The following is a 25179-nucleotide window of genomic DNA, read 5'->3' on the forward strand; positions in this document are numbered from 1 at the left end:
AAATGTGGTACATCTACACAATGGAATATTACTCAGCTATCAAAAACAACGAGTTTATGAAATTCGTAGGCAAATGGTTGGAACTGGAAAATATCATCCTGAGTGAGCTAACCCACTCACAGAAAGACATACATGGTATGCACTCATTGATAAGTGGCTATTAGCCCAAATGCTTGAATTACCCTAGATCCCTAGAACAAACGAAACTCAAGACGGATGATCAAAATGTGAATGCCTCACTCCTTCTTTAAATGAGGAAAAAGAATACCCTTGGCAGGGAAGGGAGAGGCAAAGATTAAAACAGAGACTGAAGGAACACCCATTCAGAGCCTGCCCCACAGGTGGCCCATACATATACAGCCACCCAATTAGACAAGATGGATAAAGCAAAGAAGTGCAGACCGACAGGAGCCGGATGTAGATCGCTCCTGAGAGACACAGCCAGAATACAGCAAATACAGAGGCGAATGCCAGCAGCAAACCACTGAACTGAGAATAGGTCCCCCGTTGAAGGAATCAGAGAAAGAACTGGAAGAGCTTGAAGGTGCTCGAGACCCCAAAAGTACAACAATGTCAAGCAACCAGAGCTTCCAGGGACTAAGCCACTACCTAAAGACTATACATGGACTGACCCTGGACTCTGTCCCCATAGGTAGCAATGAATATCCTAGTAAGAGCACCAGTGGAAGGGGAAGCCCTGGGTCCTGCTAAGACTGAACCCCCAGTGAACTAGACTATGCGGGGAGGGTGGCAATGGGGGGAGGTTTGGGAGGGGAACACCCACAAGGAAGGGGAGGGGGGAGGGTGATGTCTGTCCGGAAACCGGGAAAGGGAATAACACTTGAAATGTATATAAGAAATACTCAAGATAATAAAAAAAAAAAGAAAAAAAAAAAGAAAAAAAAATTTAATAAACACTTTCATCAAAGTCCCTGAGTACAAAATTGACACACAAAAATCAGGAGCCCTCCTATATACAAAAGGCAAATGGTCTGAGAAATAAATAAAGGAAATATTCACAATGGGCTAAAATAACATAAAATATCTTAGAGCAATTCTAACCAAGCACATAAAAGACTTATAAAATAAAACCTTTAAGACACTGGAAAAATAAATTGAAGAAGATATCAAAAGATGTAAAGATCTCCCATGTTCATGGAACAGTAGGATAAATATAGTAAAAATGGCCATCCTACCAGGAACAATCTACAGATTCAATACAATCCCCTTCAAAATTGCAATGCAATTCTTCTTCACAGATCTTACATATACAATTTTAAGCTTCATATGGAATCAGAGAAAGGGGGGAGGGAGGAAAAAGGGGAGGGAGAGGGTGAGGGAGAGGGAGAGGAAGAGGGAGAGAGAGAGAGAAAACAGGACAGCTAAAACAATCCCGAATATTAAAAGAACTACTGGGTACATCACCATCCCCAATTTCAAGTTGAACTACTACGCTATAGTGATTTAAAACAGCATGGTATTGATACGGAAACAGACACACTGATCAATAAAATCAAATTGAAGACCCAGCTACAAATCCATACCGACAAACACCTGATTTTTGATTATGAAGCCAGAAATAGAAACTGGGAAAACTTGTACAGCAGCATGTAGAAGAATCTAAATAGATCCAGTTACTTATCACACTGAACAAAACTCAGCTCCAAATGGATTAAGTATCTCAACCTAAGGCCAGATACATTGATCTGATGAGGGACAGTGGTCCATGCCAACAGACAGAACTGGTAAGGATGTAGCAAGTTCAGTACCCCAACTAATCTCATGACTGAGAAAAGGAAGAAGGTCAAACTAGCTCCCAACCAGATTCTGTCCTGGAGCACTTAACCACAACACCCCACTAAGAGGACCATGACAATTGGTCATGTGGCATAGAACCTAGAGTTCTCCATGCTAATGAACTATCTAGATAGGCCCCGAGTATTTAGCCAATGAGCTTCCCTTCCTGGACATCCCTTCCTGCAAAAGATATTTAATCTCTGATTCACCCTTAGTAAGAAGTATGTATCTTCATCCACCATGAACAAAACAATTAGGGCAAGCAAGGACTGTCTCCTTCATTAAAGACCACACTGGGGGGAGGGTACAGTTTGGAGACATTCATACAGAGGCACGCCTAGGTCTCCCATAGAAGACACTCTATACTCCTGGCACTCATTTGGAGCTAAGCCTTATCCCCCCCATGCCCCTGTAGCTCATTGTAGGCCACAAACCACCTTTCTCAACTCCTCCAGGTCTGCAGAGGCATCTAGGCACACAGGAGGATGGGAACTATCTTTCTCAACTCCTTGTGGTTCCCAGCAGTGTCTGGGCGCATAGGAGTTTGAGAATCACAGCCTCCATCCTAGCCTCTGCTGTTTGACACACTTGCTGGGCCCCCTATCTTAGACTGCATTTCACTTCCCCTGAGTGGGGATCCAGCACCCCAGTGGCATAGAAGAACTGCAGCTTAACATCCCTGCATTTTGCCTCCCCTGAGTGGCACATGGGCACTCCAGCAGCAAGGTGGAAACACAAAATGACAATCTGATAGAAGAGGAAGAGGGGAGTAACCTTGAAGGCATAGGCACAGGAAAAATACTTCCTGAATGACACAGGCACTAAGATCTACAACAAAAGAGAACTCATAAAACTGAAAAGCATCTGTACAGCAAAGGACACTGTCATGCAGACAAAGTGGCAGCCTACAGAATGGAAAAAGTGTACCTTTACCAACTACACATTTGATGGAGGACTAATATCCAAAATATATAAAGAACCCAACAAACAGGTAGGTGTCAAGAAAACAATATGCCAATTAAAAGTGGAACACATGTCTAAACAAATTAAACTCAAATGGCAGAGAAACGCTTAAGGAAATGTTTAACACTCTTAAGCACCGGGGAAATGCAAATCAAAACAACTCAGAGTCCATCTTATACCCATCAGAATGGCTAAGATCAAAAACTCAAGAGACAGCACACGGTGGTGAAGATGTGGAGCAGGGAAACACTCCTCCATTGCTGGTGAGAGTCTAAAAGTATACAACCACTTTGGAAATCAATTTGGCAGTTTCTCAGAAAACTTGGGAGTAGTTCTACCTCAAGATCTAGCTATCCCACTCCTGAACACATGCACAAAAGATGCCCCAACATATAACAAGAACACATGCTCCACTATGTTCATAGCAGCCTTATTCATAATAGCCAGAAATTGGAACGAACCTAGATACCTCTCAAATGAAGAATGAAGAAAGAAAATATTGTAAATCTGCACAACAGAATACTACTCAGTTATTTAAAAAGTACAATCCACAGGTAATATGATTGAACTAGGAAAAAAATCATCCTGAGTGAGGCATCTCAGAGGCAGAAAGAAAAATAGGATTAATGCCTTGCTCAGCCCCATCAGAGAAGCATTTCCTGCATCAAATGGGAATAAATACATAGAGAGCCACAGCCAGACATTTTGTAGAGAATGAGACATCTTGGAAAACTCAGCCCTAGAGGTATGTCTTCGTCAATGCTTTCCCCTCAATGCCTTCCCCTCCAGACTCTCTCTGGAAAAGGAGATAGAGTGTAACAGCCAGAAGGAAGGGAGGACACCAGGAAAACAAAGCCCTCTAATTCAACAGAAGCAAAGCTCGTACGAACTCACAGAGACTGAAGCAGTAAGTAAGGACAGGTTTGCTCAGGGTCTTCTGCTTTTATATAATGGCTTTTAGGTTAGTGAATTTTTTATTGGACTCCTGAGTATATAAATGAGTGAGTCTCTAATTCTTGTTGCTTTTCTTCTTTTGCTTCTCTTGGCTTGTCTTATTCAATTATATTATATTGTATTGTATTGTATTGTATTGTATTATATTACATCATATTATATTATATCCCCTTAGAAACCTGTTGGTTTTCTAAAGAGAGTCAGAAAGGAGGTACATCCCGATAAGAGGGCAGGTGGGGAAGGGAGAGAGAAAACTGTAATCAGAATATAGTATGTGAGAAATTTTATTTGCAATTGAAGGAAAATAAATAAATACATTACCTTCCAAAACAGAAATGAAAATGAGTAATTTACCCATTCACATTTGATAATAACTATTATTTGATAATGACTAAATTGCTTGTTTTTCCCCTTATTTAATTCTTACTAGATTGTTTCTTCTATAGATGCTTATTTTAAATAAGACAGCTGAAAAAGTAAATTTGGAACAAGAAAAGATCTTTTGGGAGTCAGATAAATGGTACTTGTTTGGAAGAATTATAATAACTGACATTCAGTGAAACTTACTGTATTCTGGGTACTGCACTTAAACACATGCCACATTCATCTACTTCCTGAGACATTTATGTTTTTCTATATTTGGGAAGGTAAACCATGACTTAATGACATGTATGATTCAAATAGCAAATAGCAAGGCCACTTAACTAAAACTCCAGTATAACACTATATTTATATTCACTACAGTATACAATGCACAGAAAGAACATTTACTCATGTGTATTGAATTTCTATTACACTCTACACTATAAATTGCTTTTAAGTATTTCCAATAATATTCAGATTTGAAAGTTTAACAAATAAGTTTTAACAGTTTATAGCTTAGATAATCCTGATAATTTATTTATATCTTAATGCGACATACAGAAGTATAACTTTTCTGAAATATTATGACAGTAAGTTTTAGAATGATATATGGTGCCAAACGGCGCTGGTTGGCAAACATTTTTGTTTTGTTTACCAACCAAACATTTGTTGGCAAGAGAGGCTGGAATGATGGCTCAATGAGTAACACATTTGTTATACAAGCATAAGGAAATGTCTTTGCAACTCCATCATGCATGTATAAGATAGGAACAGTGGCATACATCATTAATCCAACCCTGGGGAGGAGGTGTGGACCAAGGGCTAGATGGCCAGCTACCATAGTTGAAATGATGAGCTCCAGGATCACTGACATATTCTATCTCAAAAGGTAGAGGGACTACAAAGATGCCTCACAGTAGTTTAGAACACTGCATCAACTGAAGCTAAGCCTACAATCCTGGCCCTTGACAAGTGATGCAGGAGGCTCAGAAATTCAAGTTCATCCTTGGTTATACAGGTTTGGTTCTAAGCATCCATAGAGAGGCACACAGCCACCGCTAACTCCAATATAGGGTACCCAATATTCTCTTCTAGACTACGGGTGCTGCATACACAACTACATGCAGACTAAACACACATAGACATATAACAAAAACAATAAATATATGTAAAATAAAGAAGATACCTGATGTTTAACTCTGCCTTCCACATATGCACACACATTCAATGTGCACATTGCATTCAGTGCACATGCACCACCCCCTAAACATGTACATATACCATAGATATGCAGATAGATAGATAGATAGATAGATAGATAGATAAATAGATAGATAGATAGATAGATAATATTACATTGCACAACAGTAAAAAGTACATTATGGGCTAAATATTACCATATCTTAGAGTAGAGAAAAGGAAAAAATGAAGAGGAAGCAATATATACTTTTAAGGTAAAACTGCATTCAATTTTCAAAAGCTTACAGAGTTGACTAAATTGTACTGAGGTTCAAATATAGTATAGAATAGGTTTGCACAGATTTATCTGTGCGTCTTTTTTAATATTTTTGATACAGATTTCCTCAAAGAAGCTTTTAAGATATGCCAGACAATGGCTCAGAGATTAAGAGCACTGACTTCTCTTACAAAGAACCTAGCTTTAGTTGCCAGTACCCACATGGTGGCTGCTCTCAGTGACCTACAACTCCAGCTCCAGGTGATCCAATTCCCTTTCTGGCTCTGTGGGCACATGCATATAGTATGTACACGTACACAAACTCAGGCACACAAAGCACAATAAATAAATTAAGCTTTTAAAAATATGATAGACTCAAATCAATATTATACAATTCATTCAACTCAAATGTTCTTCATAATTGTTAGGTGAAAAAGAAATGATATAAACTGTCCACAGGTAGGTTCTTTACAAAAAATTAGTATTGATTTTCTTTAATCCCCAAAAAAGAGTAAAAAATGAAAATGTGCTGTAAACTTATAGACTTCACAAACCAAAGCTAAAATCATCCAAGTCTCTCCTCCAGAACCATGTGTTTGTTCCCTTAAAGAAATATGCAATGCAGGGCATAGTGGCTACTTACCCTTGACTCTAGCATTTTAGAGATTGAAGAAGAAAAACCAAGAGTTTAGTCATCCCTCACTATATAGCAAGTTCAACGCCAGTCTAAACTACAGAACCCCATACAAAAATAAATGTACTCAGCACTAACAATGAAAATTAGGTATAATATTTATAGATGTACCTTTCACAATGTATCTGCACTGCACAAGGTCAGAATTCAATGTTTTCTTTCATGTTTTTCAGTTTCAGAGGAACTGTAATGTTTGCAGAATTCAGCTCTTAAAATACAGTGTAGTAACTTGCTATAAAACCATTCTTAAACAAAATGGCTTCCAAATGCATACGGAGGGAGCATGCTTCATGTTAATTTGTCTACTCTAAATGACTGGTTAACTAGCACAGGCCGATGCTGCAGCTGCTACCGTGTTCTCAGTTACTTCAGGAATGTTTACACTTGATTAGCGTAACAGGAGAGTTTATGCAATTATCTATAGTATTTCATGATGAATACATGCACGTTACTGATAGTACAAGTTTGCTGCTTGGGCTTATTTTTCCATCAGGCAAAAATTCTGACGTTGTTATGTTAATTACATTGGAAATTGGTGATATAACATGTTTTTTTTCCTCTAAGCAAAACCAAAAAAAAAAAAAACAATTAAGTCCCTAATCTTTAAATTGGCATATTAGCATGACCCATTTATCTTAAGCCCTGACAAAAAACAGTCATCTAAAATATAAAAGTTATTTTCATTAAATCAGTTGTCTAATTAGAAACTGCCCACGGTTTCCCCAAGTAGCATCTTAGCCAAACGCCTATACTTTCTGGTTCCAAGTTTCTGTGATTCCTCTTACAACTCTAAACCACTCAGCTGAACATGTTCCCCAATTCTCTGTTACATCTTCCTAACTGAATACACTTCCCATTCTCTTATTTCAAAATCCTAACTACCTATCCAGGGTCATTTCACAGCCTAATTCCTTGGTTAAATCTTTTCTATTCAATCCCCTTCTATTCCCTTGACACCTATTTTTTAATTGTGTTTTCATGATTATAAATATCATCTGTTCTACGATACTAAACATTCCTTAAAGATAAAGAACAATTTGAGCTCTCTCACTATGTATTATTCATCCTTCTGAAATTATAGGGGCTATACTAAAGGAACCCTAAGGATGCTCCTAATTCAAAAATTTTATACATCTATCTCATATAATTTTTATAACGTGGCATGTATTTTAAAATAGCTGACTTTAACCATACCCAGTATAAAATGATCCAGTCCTAGCTACTCGAGAGCTAATACATTTCCAATTTCAAGAGGACAAAGGGATAAACTGTCAACTTTGACTCAACAGATGTCACTAGTACGTAAAACATTCACTCATCCATTTTCGCAGTCAGCAAGTATTAAACTTCAATCTAAGTCAGGTATCATACAAAGCAATAAAAATACCTAACATTTTTGTCTCAATGAACTCACAAGCCAGTGTGAACAAGACAGAAGCAAAGAGAATAATAAACATTGCTAAAAAGAGGAGCAGACGACACTACATAAACATGTAAAAGAAACCCTGGAGTGGAATTATGAAGTTGAAGGGATTCAAGAAAATCTTCCCAGAAGAGATGTCATCTAAAGTGAACTCTGAATGACAGGAAATAGTTAGCATTCCAGAAGAGAAGCAAGTGCAAATTTGTGAAGCTAAGAGAGCGTGGCCAGTTTGGGGAAGTGCAAGAAGGCTGGGTAAGGCTCCAAGTTAGATTGCAACATTACTAGGCATGAGAGACGAGCTAAAGGGACAACCAGAAGGCAAATCTTAAGTCTATTATAGTTTGAGCCCTCAAATGCTCATGGACCAATGCTTGCTTTGGGAAACGGCCATATTTCAGATGTTTGGCTTTTAAGAATTAACTGGATTTTGAGAGCTGACTTTATCACTAGGCTAATCCGCTGAGCTCATAATCTAGTGGGCTATTGGGAAGTGATAGAAACTTAGGAAGTAAAAGCGATGAAGGAAATGGGTTATTCTGACATGCCGCTGGGGCCTATACCATGCCCCTTTCGCTTTTTGCTTCCTGGCTGCCATAAGTTAAGCCACCTCTGCTACAGCTGCATTGCTGGCCTTGCTTCAGTTCCTCAAAGCAATGGAGACACCCAACAAAACCCAATACCTCTGAAACAAACAGGTATCCAATGTTATAAAGATGCCATCTTTGAAAAATTCATGAAATTGACTAATGATTCAGAGTTTACATTAGGAAAATGTATAGGAGACATTGATGGTTATCCTCTAATATATGCTCTTCCCTTCTCATTATGAAAAGGCTTTTGCACAGAACTATTAGGAGACGTCAGCATTGTTTCTGCTTCCCTTATAGCTAGATGTCACCACAGGTCTAAAAGGGCTAGTGACATATTTGAGAAAGTGATGTGTGCAAGCACCAAGTAATATCATTGAAAAGAATGTGGATTCTCTGCCTTTTCTACATTCCTTTAGATACAGTGTTCTAAAAGAAAAAAGAACAAGGAGGAATACTGTGATTGGCTCAGAAGATGAACAAAGGCCTCAGTATCAGTCACTAATGCATCCCAGCACCTCTGTCAGGGAACTCACTAATATATCACAAGTAAATGTATATAAAATACTTCATTTGCTTCCAGAGAAATAAAGTCCTGCCTACAACATATGAAGGTTAATTAAAGCCAGAGAGTCATTATCTGAAGATAAAGCAAATCTATAGTAGATGGATTTAATCTACGTGAAGAGTCCTTCAAAACCATTTACTACTCCAAACCATTTTAAGCACTACTTTAAGCAGAAATAGCAGGCCATTTTGAAGCAACAGTTAATGAGAATAATGTAATGGGTTCTTTTTTGAATCCACAAATAATTATAGCCATAGAGAATTCAACAATCACATTACTCTACATTGTTGCTGCTTAACAATTTGGCCTGCTTTAAAAGAGTACATTTCTAACATATTTCCATATAGTCGCAAAGCATAAAGGCTTAATAAATAAAATCTAGCCATAATAAAGGCACCAACATTATATACACAGCAACCATTCTAAGTCAAGAATCTTCTTTTTTCAGAATCCACTCTATATCTTGATTACCTCACCCCATGTGATACCAAGTTCCTTGGCAATAAGGCTATCTCAAGCTTCCTAATGCTGTGACCCTTTACTACAGTTCCTCATGTTGTGGTTACCTCTAACCATAAAATTACTTTGTTGCTACTTAATAACTCTATAATTTTGCTACTGTTAGGAATTGTAACATAAATATCTGTGTTTTCTGATGGTCTATATGTAACCCTTATGGAAAAAGGGTGAACATCCAACCCCCAAGGGGGTTGGGACCCACAAGCTAAGAACTGTTAAACTATACAAATGGTTTCCTTCTCCTAGAAAAAGTAGTGCCATCTTGTGTGAGTCTATTTTTCTCTACCAACTGCGAGCACATGTGCCTCTGCTGTACATGGTAAGTCACACAAAACACCAAAGCAACTAAAAGCTACACTTGACATTTACAGCAAATCTTGTTGAGAAAGTCTGGTGACTTTAGCATGAAAGGGTCCTTAGAAATGTCATGTATACAGTAGGCACAAACTAAGCAACTATAATAACATTTCAAAATCATTTTGAAAGTCAAAGTCAGTAAAATCAAAAGCAAGTAAAATAAAAAAAGCAAAAGAGAAGTAAAATTAACTCAAAATTTGCTTATGACAACTCATTATGGAGATACTTTTTTTTAATAGCAAAAACTGAACAGCAATTCCCTCCCTGAAAAGTAACACACTTATTCCTTTAACAAAGAGCTGGAAGCAGACTTTCTTCTCAAATGCTCACACAGATAAACGGAAGGGTAACTACAGCTTGACTGAAAGGCAGTCCTCAAATCTAGCACCAACTAGAGTTTTCCTGAAGGCTGAATGGCTGAAAAGCAAAGAGCCAAAAAGTTTTTGAAATGGCCGTCATTTCATAGTATCTGTACACAGTGACACAGTATCCACTATAGTAGGCATTTTTCACAACACAGGACACCAGTACTATCCTCCAGCCAAAATCAGGCATAGGATTCTTTTTATGTCAACAAACTCTACAAATTAAACTATGCCAGGCATAATATAACATCATATACCCATAACATTTCTCAGCTATTTCTAGTTATGGTCTATAATAAAGAATAAACACAGCAGAAGACAGCCAGTCACACTAGTGGGTTTAGCATTCCATTTTTAAAGACAAGTCTGACTTACATTTGTTTAGCACTAATATCAAAATTTGATGACAAATATAATTATACAAACATTTTAAACAAAAAACCATAATCCATTGAACAATGAATATGTGTTCAAAATGGAATTAAAAGTAGTTTGACGGCCAACTGGAACTAGACTGTGTGTGAGTGGGGGTGGGGTGAGCTTCTGAGTAATGCTGAGAGGACTGAGAGGAGGTCTGATAGTTTATACACAAATCGGTAGAACAATTGGACAACCTGCTTTCATCCAGGAGAGGTGAAACATTCTGAAACTGATTGTTGGTGATTGTTGTAAAGTGAATAGCTAGGCCTGGTGCCTTAAACCTTGAATCCCAGCATTTAGGAGGCAGGCAGATCTTTATGAGTTTGACGCCAGCCTGCTGGACATAGTGACTCCAGGGCAGACAGAACTACATAGTGAGAACCTTGTTTCAAAACAAAATCCCACAGTGAATACACTAAAACCACTGAATTGTATACTTCAAATAGATTAAATGTATATGGTATACCAATTATGTATTTTTGGGTTTTTTTTTTGTTTGTTTGTTTGTATTGATACAGGCTCTCTCGCCCAGCCCTGGCTATTCTAGAATTCACTATGAAGACCAGGCCTGCCTCAAACTCAAAGAGATCTGTGTACCTCTGCCTCAATAGCACTAGGATTAAATGTGTGCATTATCAGGCCTAGTTGATTTGTGCTATTTTTAAAAAATGCTAGTTTGGGGGCGGAGAGATTGCTCAGTGGTTAAGAAACACTTGCTGTTCTTTCAGAGGACCAAGTTCTTAGCACCCACATTACATGGCTCACAACCACTGGTAACTCCAGCTCCAAGAGATCTGCTGCCATCTTCTGGCCTCTGCAGGTACTTGCATACATGTACACATATACATTAATAAATAATAAAGATAAATCTTTAAAAAGGAACACACATCTTTTGACGTTATACAACTCAAGATACCCTGAAAGACATTCACAACTGTTTATAAAAACTGGGTATGAAAATATTAAGAAATGTTTTCCTTGGTTTTCAGTAAGTCCCCCGTTCAGAAGCAACTTCTTAAAAATATCTTGTCACAGATCTACATGGATGTCTCTGCAGATTCTAGCACTTGCTGCTCTTCCAAAGGATTCTTTCTCAAGTCTCAGCACTTAAATAGCAGCTCACAATCCTCTGTAGGGAATCTAATGCCCTCTTCTGGCTTCCAAGTGCACCATCATTCAAAATACCCATAAGTATATAAAAGCATTCTTGCTACTACTTTCCTTGGCATTTTTACAAACTATATTTTTATATGCTTTCTTAGCTATCACACTCTCTTATATGTCATCTTTCGCAGACAGAAAAGAAATGAGGCTTAAAATTAAACAGCATAGATTTTGTTCCTAACTATTCTATTTATTAGATACGATACTTTCAGAAATGTATCTAAACTTTATAATGCCTCAGCTTCTCCTTCTATTAGATATGGGAACAACAGTCCTTACCTCTTTACACTGTTATGTTTTAAATTAAATGTGTAAATACATTCAAAGTACTTGGAATAATGCTAGGCTCATGTCATTAGAACAATTAGAACAATTCAGTGATCTGCACTATCATCATCAACACTGGTGGACATCAAATTATCTCATGTTCTCATCAGTCCCTGGCTAGACTGTAAGTTATTTCCAGAGAGTGTGTGCATTTTAAAGTACAGTGCTTTACAAGTCACTGTTAAGCAAATGCCTATTCATTAATGTTTAAGTGGATATTGCACCTGTATGATGCCAAAAGGCACTTGAAAAATTCTTACCCTATCCAAAACCCATTTTAATAAATACCAAGTTGTATAAGAAAGTGTACAGATATAGAATGGTGGCTGGTATTTCCACTGCTGCTCTTTTACTTTCAATTTGTTAATTAAAAGACTAAAGCTAGTAAAAGATCCTTGGGCTAAATAGCTGCTGCTGCTTGCTTCGGCTTCCTCCTTTTCCTCCTCCCCCCCTCCTCCCCCTCCTTCCCCTCCTTCCCCTCCTCCTCCTCCTCTCCTTCCTTCTCCTCTCCTTCCTTTTCTTGCTCTTTCTTTTGAGATAGAGTTTCTCTGTCTGGCGCTAGCTGTCCTAGAACTTGCACTGTGGACCAGGCTGGGTTGAAACTCACAGAGATCTGCCTGCCTCTTCCTCCTGAGTGCTGGGATTAAAGGTGTGCTGCTAGAGCTTCTAAGATGATTAATACATTAGCTTAGAAATGAAACATGTTCAACTCCTAGCTGCTCCTCATAGCAAGTAACTCAAACTCACTGTGTATATGTATGTGTGTATATATATATATATATTTCACAAAGATAAATTAAATGATAACTACACTTCAAAAGGAAAATACTCTGTTACAGGTAATACTCTTTCTACTGCCTAGATCACAGACACCCTGCAATATCAATAAACAATTTTTAGCAGAAAGAAAGCATGGTCTATGATAAAAGGTATTATGATTGTTTTAACAGTTAAAAAACTTCTTCTAAGGGTATAATAAAACTAATTTTTCCAAAACCACTTTTTTGATTTTTGCAGTGCTGGATATGAAAACCTAGGGCATTACAAATAACTATATACAATGAATATGCCAATAAAAATTGAACCTAAAAGGGGGTACTGGGGGCTGGAGAGATGGCCAAATGGTTAAGAGCATATACAACTCTTACAGAGGATCCAAGTTCTTTTTCAGAATCAATATTTGGTGGCTCACAGCAACCAGCAACTCCAGAGTGCAGGACAAACAGAGATACAGCCGGCCAGTCACATACGCACACGTGTGCACGTGTCAGCACACACAGTTAAAATAAATCTTTTTAAAATGAAGAAATGGTAGCATATATACACATGAAATCACATCATTTATAAGAAAATAGATGGAACTAGACATGAAACAAGTCATGGGACCTAGAAAGATTGCTCAGGGGTTAAAAGCATTTGCTACTTTTCTAAATGACTGGCATTCCATGCCTTAGCACTCAAATTGGAGAAGTCAGAACTTCCTGTAACTTCAGCCCCAAGAGCCTATGCATTCTTCTGAACTCTTTAGACACTCACATACACATACTTACATATATGGACATACCCAGAAATAAACCAGAAACCAGACAAAATTTCTCATGTATTCACACACACACACACACACACACACACACACACACACACACACACACATAAAAAAGATTGTAAAGGGAGAGTGATTGTTCAAAGGAAGAGAAGTGGGAACAAGATAGAATAACTGGGGAAGAAAATAAATGTCACATGTTCTGTCTCATTATGAGACCTAGATTTAATATATCATAAAATCCAAGTAGGTACTATTTGGGAAGAGGAAGGAGAGTAGCAAGAAGTGGGTGAGGAGATAAGCTAGGTTAATAGAAGGTAAATATGAACACAGTCCAATTACAATACAATGATATAGATGTAGGAAAATATAATGAAAGATTATTTTATAAGCTTAAAAATATCAATAAAAGACTAAAAGACAAAAATAGAGCTTTCAAAAATTGAAGAACACAAATGAGTAATGACAACTAATAAGAAATAAAAAAGTAAAAAGTAACATATATGTGAATAAAGTGTCATAAACTTACCATAAATTTCATGACTGTCAGAAAATTGATGTTATTCTAAGTATATTAAAATGGTCTTTTAGCTAGGATGAGGCTATCATAAACACAAAAGACACAATTATCTCTCACTTTTCTGTTCTATGTATAAATGGCAGTGCCTGTGTGTTTGGCCATATTTTCAACCAATTTAGCCACTAATTTAGGAAGAACTAGCACTAAGAATAAATGACCAAGCATAGTAGTGCATGTCTAAAACCAAAGAATTCAGGATGCAGAGGCAAGAGGACTGCGCCCAAGTTCAAGGGCAGCAAGAGCTACATCAAGGATTTGTGGCCAGTATACACTACAGGTTGAAAAAAATCATCTTAAGAAAATAAAAATAAACCAAACAAAAAGAGTAGTTCTTTGTAATGTGTGATGTGAGCTGTTCTGGGTGCTTTATGAGCATTTCTTTATGGGTTTTGTTATTGTTATTTGTTTTGGGAATTTTTGAGACAGATTTTCTCTTTGTAGCCCTAACTGTCCTGGAACTCACTCTGTAGACCACTCTGGCCTCAAGCTCAGAGATCTGCCTGCCTCTGCCTTCCAAGTGCTAGGATTAAATGTGTACCACAGTGCACTACATTTCTTATTTAATACTTATCACTGTCCACTGTCTTCCCACTTAGTATCACCTCAGAGTAGAACAAATGTCCAAAATCTTTAGCAATGTTTGCTTATTTTTTCTACAGCAGATCCAAAAAGCACAACTCTCTTACCCACTTTTACTGAATAGACTATAAAGCCCCTCCCTTGTAGATTGCAAAGGCTTTGACTTAATCACCATCCTCTATTCCTCTATGCCCATGGGTTTTACAATCTTTCAGCACTAACACAGCACAGCGATGTCAAGTCCCAGGAACTGCATCTGGCATGAGAAAGCACTAAAAGTGGGACAGCAATGATGAAAAACAGTTGAAAGATTTACTGGCTGATTTATCCCGCTTACTTTCACCCCCCCCCTTTATAACTTGCTTTTTATTTTTTTAATCTTTCTCATTTGTAGCACATTAAACTACTGCACTGCAACTTGCCCTATTTCGCAAACCATCTGAAGTTGTAGAAAACTTTTAAAATCAAAGTCAAGGCAACCCTTAACTTTGATCTAGCTTCAAATATGCCAGTAGTTAGCAATTAACACATTGTATACTTGTGTTGTAAACAAAAGACAATTTAAACTTAGCAAAGATAACTTCAAATCAGCAAGTGCTCACACGACAGGGCACAGCTCTGACCCATCAACTGTGTAGTTTCAGTTGATGCTCACTGTGTTCTAATAATCACTCTTCTGAAGATATCGGTTCCTCAGCTAATCCCTCACTGTCAGTCTTACTTCTTACACACCAATGTTAGGAATTCAAAACATGTTAACATTTTGGCCATTATCGAGTAAACAGCATGTAACCCTTTTGGGTAACTGAGAAAAGCACCAATGATATTTTTGACACATCATGATGGAAATGTAATGACCCATGAGTATTTAACTTAAAGGAACATATTCTAGCACTACAGTATGGCCTCGATAACCTTTGCAGGGTAAGCACACACTTATAACTGTCCCTGGAGAGACTTACTAAGAAATACTGGGGTTTAACTTAAATTTCTCGTGAATATTATATTTCAAAGTACAATGTATATCTGAGTTTGTGTAAGTATTTTCACATATGTAAATTTAAAAAATAGTTAATCTTCTGAATCTTTATATAAAATATGTGACTGATGAAATATAAATTTGGCTAGATAGAAGACTCACTAGTTCTTCTTAAAGAAGACCAAGATTCAATTCCCAGCACTCATATGGCAGCTCAAAGTCACCTGTAACTGGAGTCACAAGACATTCAATGTCCTCTTCTAACCTCCCAAAGCCCTCTTCTGGTCTTCCCCAAGCCCTGTTCTGGCCTTCATAGGTACCAGACAGTAATGTGCATGCAGGCAAATACACATAAAATAAAAAAGATTTTTAAAATACAAACTGACTTATTTTCTATCTCAGGTGGCAAACTATATTACCATCCTGTTCATTCAGTATATACACTCCATTCTGAGGAAGCTGGAGTAGGGGAAAGAACAATGAATAAAGATTCTGTATGCTTAGTTCAGACTGCAGTGGCTCTCAACTTTCCTAATGCTGTGACTCTTTAATGTAATTCTTCATGTCATGGTTACCCCCCACGATGAAATTATTTTCATCGCTACTTCATAACTGTAATTTAGCTACTGTTATGAATCAATGTGCTGGACCTAGGCCTACCGTACATATATAGCACATGTGCGGTTTGGCCTTCATGTGGGGCCCAAATCAACTGGAGCAGGGGCTACTCCAAATGTTCTTGCCTGCATGTGGATATGTTCTACTAGCTGGGCTGCCTTGTCTGGCCTCAGTGGGAGAGACTCTTGAAGTGCCAGGGTTGGGAGGATACACGGGGGTGCCCATCCTCTCAGAGAAGAGGATGAAAAATGGTGGAAGGATTGTGGGAGGGGATGACCAGGAGGAGGCAGTGAGCAGGATGTAAAGTGAACAAACAAAAATAAATAAATAATGCCTGAGAAACACTGTACATATTTCATATATATTAGGTTCAATTAATTGGCAGAAAAAGGGCTCAATTTCAACAGAAAGAACATTCAAGAAAAACATCCACTGAGACATAAAATTATAAATAGCATCAACAAAAGTGAAAGGATAAAAAAATGCCATTAATGATTGTCAAATATGGATAAGAGTGATCTTTAAAACTAGTTTTTTAATGTAAGATAACTTTAATAAAATATACAGTCTTTATTAGTTATGTTTTATAATTATTTGATATGTCATATAATTATCATTTTGGTCAGCACAATTTTGGTTATTAAGAAACAAATTCTCGATCCCCAGCTCCGAAAAAAAAGAACCAAAAAAAAAAAAAAAAAAAAGAAACAAATTCTCTTCTACTTTTCATCTGAGTGTTTTTCCAATGATTTATTTTTATTCATTTTACATCTCAATCATAGTCCCTCCCTCTCCTCTCAGTACACTCCTTACAAATCCCTTCCTCCATTACCCCTTTCCTTTCCCTTCAGAGAAGGGGAAGCCCCACATTAAGTCAGGTTAGAATGAAATAGCTGCAAAGATATTAGGTAGTGAAGAGAAGGTTGTGATAAGTAAAGATTCATGTAATAGACACTAAGGTCAGTTAGGTCTTTTTCGCATGTTTTTAATATTATTTAAAGATTAAAGAAAAATCAAAAATTATATTAAACACTCATGGTCCTATGTAACTATGAATAGTTCTGGACTAGGAATTAAGTTTCAATTATCTGGTACCTTTCTTCTGTTTTTAATACAAATTCTTAATATATATTATGAATTTAATAAATGTTTAGAAATCGCAACAAGGAGTATATAATCAGAATAAACACATCTTAACTGAATTCTGACCCCAAAAAAGACTCCCTTGTTGTAAAAAACAGTAGAATATTTAAATAACAAATGAAACACAAAAATATTCTATAAACATGGCTCTAGACCACTGAGCACCAAGTACTGAGTACCAGTACTGACAGATCAGGGCTTTGGTTACTTTCTCTTGTGTAACCCTGCTATATCTGTTTTCTTCTGATATAAGGAACAGACAGACAGCCCTTTCTACTGAGAGCTGTGTGAATAAATCGGCATGTATTTATATGGTTACAATTTATATGATAGCCATTATGAGAAAAGTACGGAGAAGATGAAGTAATTTATTTACCTCCCTAATCTCCACTACCCACAGCAACAGCTTACTACAAATATGTGCAAGCCCTGCTTTAAGCACTTCACTGTGAAGAGACAAGGTATACAGTCTCTTATCCAAAAACCTCAGTGCCAGGTAGAATCCCAATTCAGAAATGTCCAGCCCTTCAGATAGGCAATAACCTGTATCACTCTATATAATGTAATTCTCCACTAGAGTCTATAGTGCTATTTCCTAAGCATATTACTAATTCCACGTAAATAAACAGTCTACCACTAAGGAGAAAAATATCTTAATATCTAAAATTTATATTTTGTTACCACTTGAGTTTTAGCACCTAACTTATCAAATGAGAGTTTTATTAACTTTTACAACTTTGGAAATCTGAAGGTTTCAAATCAGTCATGAGCCAATTAATTTAAACTTTAAAATATCCAAAGGAGTAAGTTTAGTTTGCCTTACTTTAATAATGAACTGAGGTGTATTTATGGTACTCCATCACTCCAAGGCCTCCAGCTACCAAGTGTCCTAGATAGACTTAGAACCGAAGCTGCCTAGCTACAGTGTCTATGTTCTCAAAGATTATGCTTCATAAATAAACTCTCCCTTAGACTGCTTTAGAATACCAGATAGAGATGTAAAATGTAAAACAGCATTAAATGATATGACGTGCAAATGTAACAGGAGACCCATCACAAGCCATTATTCATTCTTAAGTAACTAGAAGGATAAATCATGTGCTTGGTGCTTGGGATACCAACAAGCAGCAAACAGATGAGGTCCCAGTCACCTTCACAGAAGCAGCAGCAAGTGTAGAGTCGGCCAGGTATCAAATAAACTTAATAATGTCACCATAGGACAAGTTGATGACCACTACTCACCTGATATTTAAAGTGTTCCTTGAACAGTGCTGAGATTTGAAATGACAGAGAAAAATAATTTTACAAAGAAATTATAAACACAAAAGTTCCATATTGGGAAAACCCCTTGAAACCGAAAGAAATCTATATGAGAATAATAAATGTTAGCATTTCTTCTAGGCTTTAGTTACCCGGCAACTGAGTATAAAGGGGCTGTTTGACCCCTCCTCTCTCTCTCTCTTACTCTCTCTCACTCTCTTACCCTCTTATCTAAGTCCATCTCTGTCCCTTCTCTCCTCATTCCCCTCCCCCCTCTCTCTACCTGTTCATGGCCACATGGCCGGCCTCTTCTCTCCTTCTCTCCTTCTCTCCTCCCCTCCCCTCCCTTCCCTCCCCTCTCCTCCTTTCCCCTCCCCTTCTTTCCCCTCCCCCCTCCTTCCCCCTCCTTCTCCTCCTCCTACTCCTCCTCCTTCTTCTCTCTCTCTCTCTCTCTCTCTCTCTCTCTCCCTCCCTCCCTCCCTCCCTCCCTCCCTCCCTCCCTCCCTTTCTCTGTCTCTACTACCCTCTCCCTCTGCCCTAAATAAACTCTATATTGTATCCATGTGGCTGGTACCTCAGAGGGAAGGGATGACTCAGCATGGGCCAATAGAGGGCCCCCCACTTTCCCCACACCATACCACCCCTCTAGCAAACACATCCCTAGCTTCCTTTTCTCTTTTATAAAACACAAAGATAAAAAATGTTGGAAAATCTAGAAAGTCAAGCCATGAAGGATCTGGCCTTGCTCAGTTCAGGAATTCGAAGTTGAACCTACAGGAGGCGCTAGAGGTCATTTTACAGGAAATTCTTCCACAACACTAGAATTGACTCCTATGGGATGTTAGTAACCATACTTACTCCTATTTGCGACCAAAAAGAAAAGAAAATCACATCGAATCCAGATAGCTTTCAATAAAAGGCTTAGAGAAATAAAATCCAACTTAAGCACTAGGCCTTTAAGACAGCCTAAACTCAAAGCATAAAGGAACAGAGAGATGAAAATGTTACAGGGGCAACAGCTAAAAAGGCACAAAAAAATCTCCTAAAAGTCCAAATGGTATTTTAAAAAACCCAAACAATTCCTTTGTGTACAAATGAAATTTCCAGCCTTCCAAAAGAAACATATTTCTAAGAAATTAACAAATCAGTCCTGGAAAAACAAATTCTTAAAATAGCACAATGGGCTGCTGGAATGTGGTGGTGGGATTTCTGGTTCTTTTGCGACAACTCTGCCCTAGAAAAGACATCTGCCTGCCTCTGCCTCCTCAGGGCTGTAATTATAGGTCTCGGCCAGCAGGTCTGGCAAAGCTCTCTTGTTGACAACTCACCTAGCAGCACAGATGACAAACTGCCAGAGGCAAGGGGACTGCTTGGACCGCCTGAACTGCTGTGAACACACCCTAGAGTTTCTATGTCCTGGAGTCCTTTATTTAAACAGGGTAGAACTGAATCACTTAGCTATTTAACAAACTTTACAAAGTTTTTATTCTTGGGTATTAATGTAAATGACTGAACCAGGTATTCAATTTAATGCTCTGTAAAACATGTTTTAAGTTCCTCTTTTTTTTTTTTAAGCCAACAATTTCAAATTCCCTAACGGCTTTCCGTTGTTCTGACAATCAAATTCAAATTCTTTCCGAGGATTTCCAAATTCTCTCTATTCCAAATTCTCTATTATCTCTAACACTTTCTAAGGCCTCTTAGCACACCAACTTTCTGCTCTTCGTGAATCCTATGTCTGAACGTTCGCAGATTTAGAGAATGTATTCCCAGATTTAAAAAAAAATAGAGCTTTACTGTGTAGCTCTTGTTGCCCGGAACTATGTACACCTAGCTGGCTTCAAACTCACGGAGATCCAACGCCCTGACTCCCGAGATCCAACGCCCTGACTCCCGACTGCCGAGATTAAAGATAAAGGCCTGTGTCACCAGGCCAGGTGTGGTCCCAGATTTTTTTTTTCCGGAGCTGGGGACCGAACCCAGGGCCTTGCACTTGCTAAATCCTCAACCCCCATGGTCCCAGATTTTAAGAAAGTAAATGCATTCCCTCTTCTGTTTAGGCTGTGCTCCAACATTGCCCCTTCACCAAGAAGCTATATAGTTGCCAGAGTCTTCCAGGGAGAGATACAGAATAGGAGATTTGAGTAAGTCTAAAAGGGGGTATATAGAAGGGTATTAATTGACTTACAGAGTAGAGTAGCAGCAACAGAGACTTCCCACGGTAGTCGCTTCCCACAGCAGTCTGAGAGCTGGATACTCAGAGATCGCTGGCGGTGGAGCTCAGTCCCGGACTGAAGGCCTCAGCACTAGGGAGACAAAGGACAAAACACTCAGTTTAAGGAAGGCCTAAAGCCTAAGAGCCTAAGGGGCCACTGGAGAAGAGTGGAGCCTAGGTCCAAAGCTCGAGGCAGCAAGGGACGAAGTGGCGCTCTTCACAGTCTTTTATCTGCTCTCTGCAGCCAATTGGATGGTGCCCACCCACTCTGAGGGCAGGTCTTCCCTACCTGTCCACTCAGATTCAGACACTATTCTAGAACACTCTTACCGACACACCCAAAGAAATGTTTTACCGACGCTCTGGATATTTCTTAATCTACGTAAACTACCGATGAACATTAACTACCATACACCACCCGCGTGGAGCTAGGTGTTTTCGAGTTTTCTATATTCTGTGTATTTTCTTTATTGCTCCTTTTATAAGCTATATGGACACTGACTTACAAGGTTTTATATCGTGGCTAATATACAGAGCCTTGGAAGACAGGAGACTTTCAACAGATTTTATGCCAAGAAATATTAACTTATTTAGTAATATTTAAAAATCTCCTTGATATAAATATCTGTAACTCTGTGAAAACCATTTTCTCTACTTTTGAAAAGTTTACTCTAGGCTGTTCATTTTTTTTTCACATTTTCTATGCTTTTTAAAAATGTGATTTCTGCTGAGTTGTCATCATGTTGGAGAAACAAACAAGAGAATTACACCAAAAACAAGATGCCGAAAAGATTTTACTAATATATTAAATATCACAAACGGAACAATTTGAATATTTACGTTAATCTCATTTCAGGACTGCAAATCAATTTAATGAACATAATATAAAGGCAAAAGAAGACGGAAATCTGAGCAGACGTTGAAGTTAGATTTAGTACTATTCATCTGAGCTGGTTCTGAGGTCTGTGATCCAAACACTGAGATCAGAGGATCATATCTTCAAGGTCATTCTTCCTCAGCTACATACCAACTCTAAGGCCAGCATGGGCTGTGTGAGACCCATTTATAATTTTTTAATGAAAAAGAAATATTCAGTATTGTAATCTCTAAGTGTGTCAAACAATCTTCAAGTATTGAAAATACAGAGAAAAATGCTTATGGCTAACTTGCATTTTTTTTATCTTCCAGGCAAAAATGAATAGCAGAGTCTCTCAATAAAGTCATGATCAGTGGCACTGTTAGCTTAGGCTTAATAATAATAATAATCACAAAGGGAAAACAAACAAAATATACTTCTCGAAAATAGTTATCCCCCAAAATGAAAATGCTAGGCCTACTAGAATAAGTACCTTTCCCTATCATCTACCTTTTTGTGATGTTTTTGTTTTTTGGTAGGGGGCAAGGTTTCTCTGTGTAACTGTGGCTGTCTTGGAACTCGATCTCTAGACCACGGTGGCCTCGAACTCATGGAGATCTGCGCACATCCATTTCCTGAGTACTAGGATTAAAATCAGGCACCACCACGACCACTACTGATCTTCCATTTTTTAATAGAACTAAAATGAACTCTAGAAATCCACTGGAAACGGAAGTATCAGAGGCAAGTTACCTAACTAAAATAATTGAGATCCATTACTGCTCTTAGGAAAATTACTTTCTTCAAAACATTGACTAAAACCGATAGAACCACACCACACAGTTTAAAAATTTGCTTATAAAAATGGCAGCTTAAAAATACTGAGCATTTGAAGTTCTTGTCTATTTACAAATGTATGGTTTGATATTGCAGCTGAAACTCTTCTCATTGCCACACTACCAGACCTCAAAATTGCTACCAGGAGAGCAAAATGTAGTCACCATCTTTTATTCTTAACTTGGTTGCTTCTGAGACTGCTGCCAATTAGTGACCTGTTGTGTCAATGGCAGCACCTGGTCATGCATTCAGCAAACAAATCTATCACTGTTAAGTGTAAGGACTTATGGTTAAAGGAGCTAATATTTTTAGATATAAAATGATGTCATAACTGTTTTAACTCATTTTTTTTCTCAGCTTTCAAGTTTGAGCACCAGATAAAGCCTATTTCTAAAAACACAGCTGCCTACGTCAGCATGTGCTCATTCACTGGTATCTGCCTCCACTTTCAGCTTCTCCATTCAATTTTCCTCACACTAATTACAGCGTGGAAATGAGCAAATGAAGCCCAGTACAGGAACTAACATGGCAACTGCATGGGCAAGAAAGTGAACCAGCAAAAACTAGTGGGCTTGATTCGGTTTGATGGTTTTCTAAAGAGTTAGGAGGTTCTAAAATGTACTACATGAAACTGTGGCTTCTGTTTAAACGGCAGGTACCCTCCCAACAGAGGTAGTTTTAAACCCCAAGGCCTCTCAGCTCCCATTCAGTGTGCTTAGTAACCAGTCTATAACTAACTTGGGTGACTTGCTCCAAAAATCTAAAGTCATCCTCTAAGTATGTTTAAATGATGAACATCCTAATTTGTAGTTAGAGAAATGAAGCCAGGTTTACAAACCCCACCAGACCTTCTTCAGTGCAGCCTGCTCCACGGCCAGGAGGTTAGGGCTATGAAAGAATATTGTATACAACCACTTACACACATTTTAAGTGACTGGGTTTTAGACTAGGCTATTAAAACCTAGAAAGAAATCTTAAAATTCCTCAAAAGATGCTTATTAAATGATATTTAATAAAGAAACTGTTCAATCTTTTTTTTTCTGTAAACGATAGGCTTAAACCCTGTAAGCCTCCAAGAAAACTGTGATTTAAAAAAAAAGTCAAGAAATTTAGAGCTGAAGACAGTCAGAACTAAGTTAAAAGCTCGGAAGGAAGGGGGGGAAAGTGTTCTTGACCAGGGAGAAAGCAGCGGAGTCTCTCAAGTTAGGATTCTGAAAGCGGGATGGATCAGAAGCACAAAGTAGAAAGTGTTAGAGGGCAAGAGACAGGGAGGCTGAGGTTGACAGAGGAACCCCAGAGGATCGGGGAAGCGATAGGGGAACCCAGAGAAGATCCTGGAGGGATGACAAAGAAGCACAGAAAAACTGAGTTCTGACTAGGAGCCTAGAGGTACCCAGGATTCTAGTGCAGCCAAAAAGGACCTGTAAGTGCAAAGCGTGGAGATAAGCCCGGGAGGCAAAGAGCGAAGCGTGTTCCCCGCCTTGCCGTTCCGGTACAGATCCCAACTCCTAGTCGCGCAGAAGGCGGGTAAGCTCATGGAGCCCCCGAGACTTCGGAATCTTGCCTCACCTTGTTTGCCGAGTCCCTGCACCCAGCCGCTCCTCCGAGAGCAGCTGCGCTCAGAGGCCAAAGAGGGAGGCGCGCAGCGCAGCCCGGGTCCCCTGCTGCTGCGAGGCGCAAGCACCCGCACCGCTGCTCCCCCGGTCACCCTAGCCACTTCGCCCAGTCTTCAGACAGTGGGAGATTGCTTACCCTAACCCGAACGCCGCTCCAGTTATTTGCCAAAGTCCCTTTTCCAGGCTGCCTGGGAATGGGAGCTGAGCTGCTGCGGCCGCAGCGGCAGAGCCTCCGCCTGACCTCACCGGGGGGTGGGGGATAAGGGAGGGGACCCGGAGCCCAGCTGGGGAGGGGAGGGGACGGAGAATGGTGGGAGGGGAGCGAGTGGGCGGGGGAAACATGGCGGCAGGGGTGGCCCTGGCGGCGCCTGCGCGGAGGCTGGGGCTAGGACGGTGTGTGGGGTCCGAGTTGAACACTCGGCCAAAGAGAGGCAAGGCTGGGCCCGGAAGCCGGATGACTGCCAAGTGGCCCCGGAGCCTTTGGAAGCAGGACACTTGAGTGTGAGCCCACATGGCTTCTAGTGTCCAGGAGGCAGAAGTGAAAACTGTCAAGTATCAAGGGACAGCTTCTCCAAGGAAGTCACCAAGTACATTCTGCCAGCAATAACTTCAGCTTCTACAAAGTTACTCCAGAGACCAAGCAAAGGGGATTTTGAGCAAGAGGTGTCTCATCACCTCAGTGGGTCCCAAAGCCCCAAATAAACTTGATCCAGGCTCATACACCTAATTGTTCATAACTCTTATAATGGGCTGGAATGAGTAGTTCATGTCTCCTTCCCATTAGAATACAAAATATTAAGAAAGAGGAAGAACAACTCCAAACACAGCAGTTAACATTTTACTGAATGTCTACGATCACCAGCACTGTGCTGTGAAATCACTGTAGTCTGGGAGCTACTCCATGAGGTACATGAAAGTTAAGCACATTGTTCAAGTTACTATGAACTAGTAAATGGTAAAGTAGAACGCAGAATGGCAAGGGCTGTGATTCTGGCA

General features: G+C 39.0%; 1 protein-coding gene across 4 annotated transcripts in view; it reads right to left on the minus strand.

Annotated features, from left to right (window-relative positions):
- Positions 1-24427, minus strand: part of Klhl13 (kelch-like family member 13) — a 164982-nt gene extending 140555 nt beyond the window's left edge. For 2 of the 4 annotated variants that reach the window (NM_001401133.1, NM_001401131.1), the window contains exons 1-2: positions 24320-24427; positions 20848-20965 (exon numbers count right to left, since the gene is read on the minus strand). The gene's annotated coding sequence lies outside the window, so the exon portion shown is untranslated. Of the gene's footprint in view, positions 1-20847; positions 20966-24136 lie in introns of all 4 variants that reach the window. The other 2 variants (NM_001100854.1, XM_039100612.2) reach the window with 2 other exon arrangements.
- Between the last annotated feature and the right edge of the window lie 752 nt (positions 24428-25179).

Source organism: Rattus norvegicus, chromosome X (assembly GCF_036323735.1).
Source record: "Rattus norvegicus strain BN/NHsdMcwi chromosome X, GRCr8, whole genome shotgun sequence".
NCBI classification, from domain to species: Eukaryota; Metazoa; Chordata; class Mammalia; order Rodentia; family Muridae; genus Rattus; species Rattus norvegicus.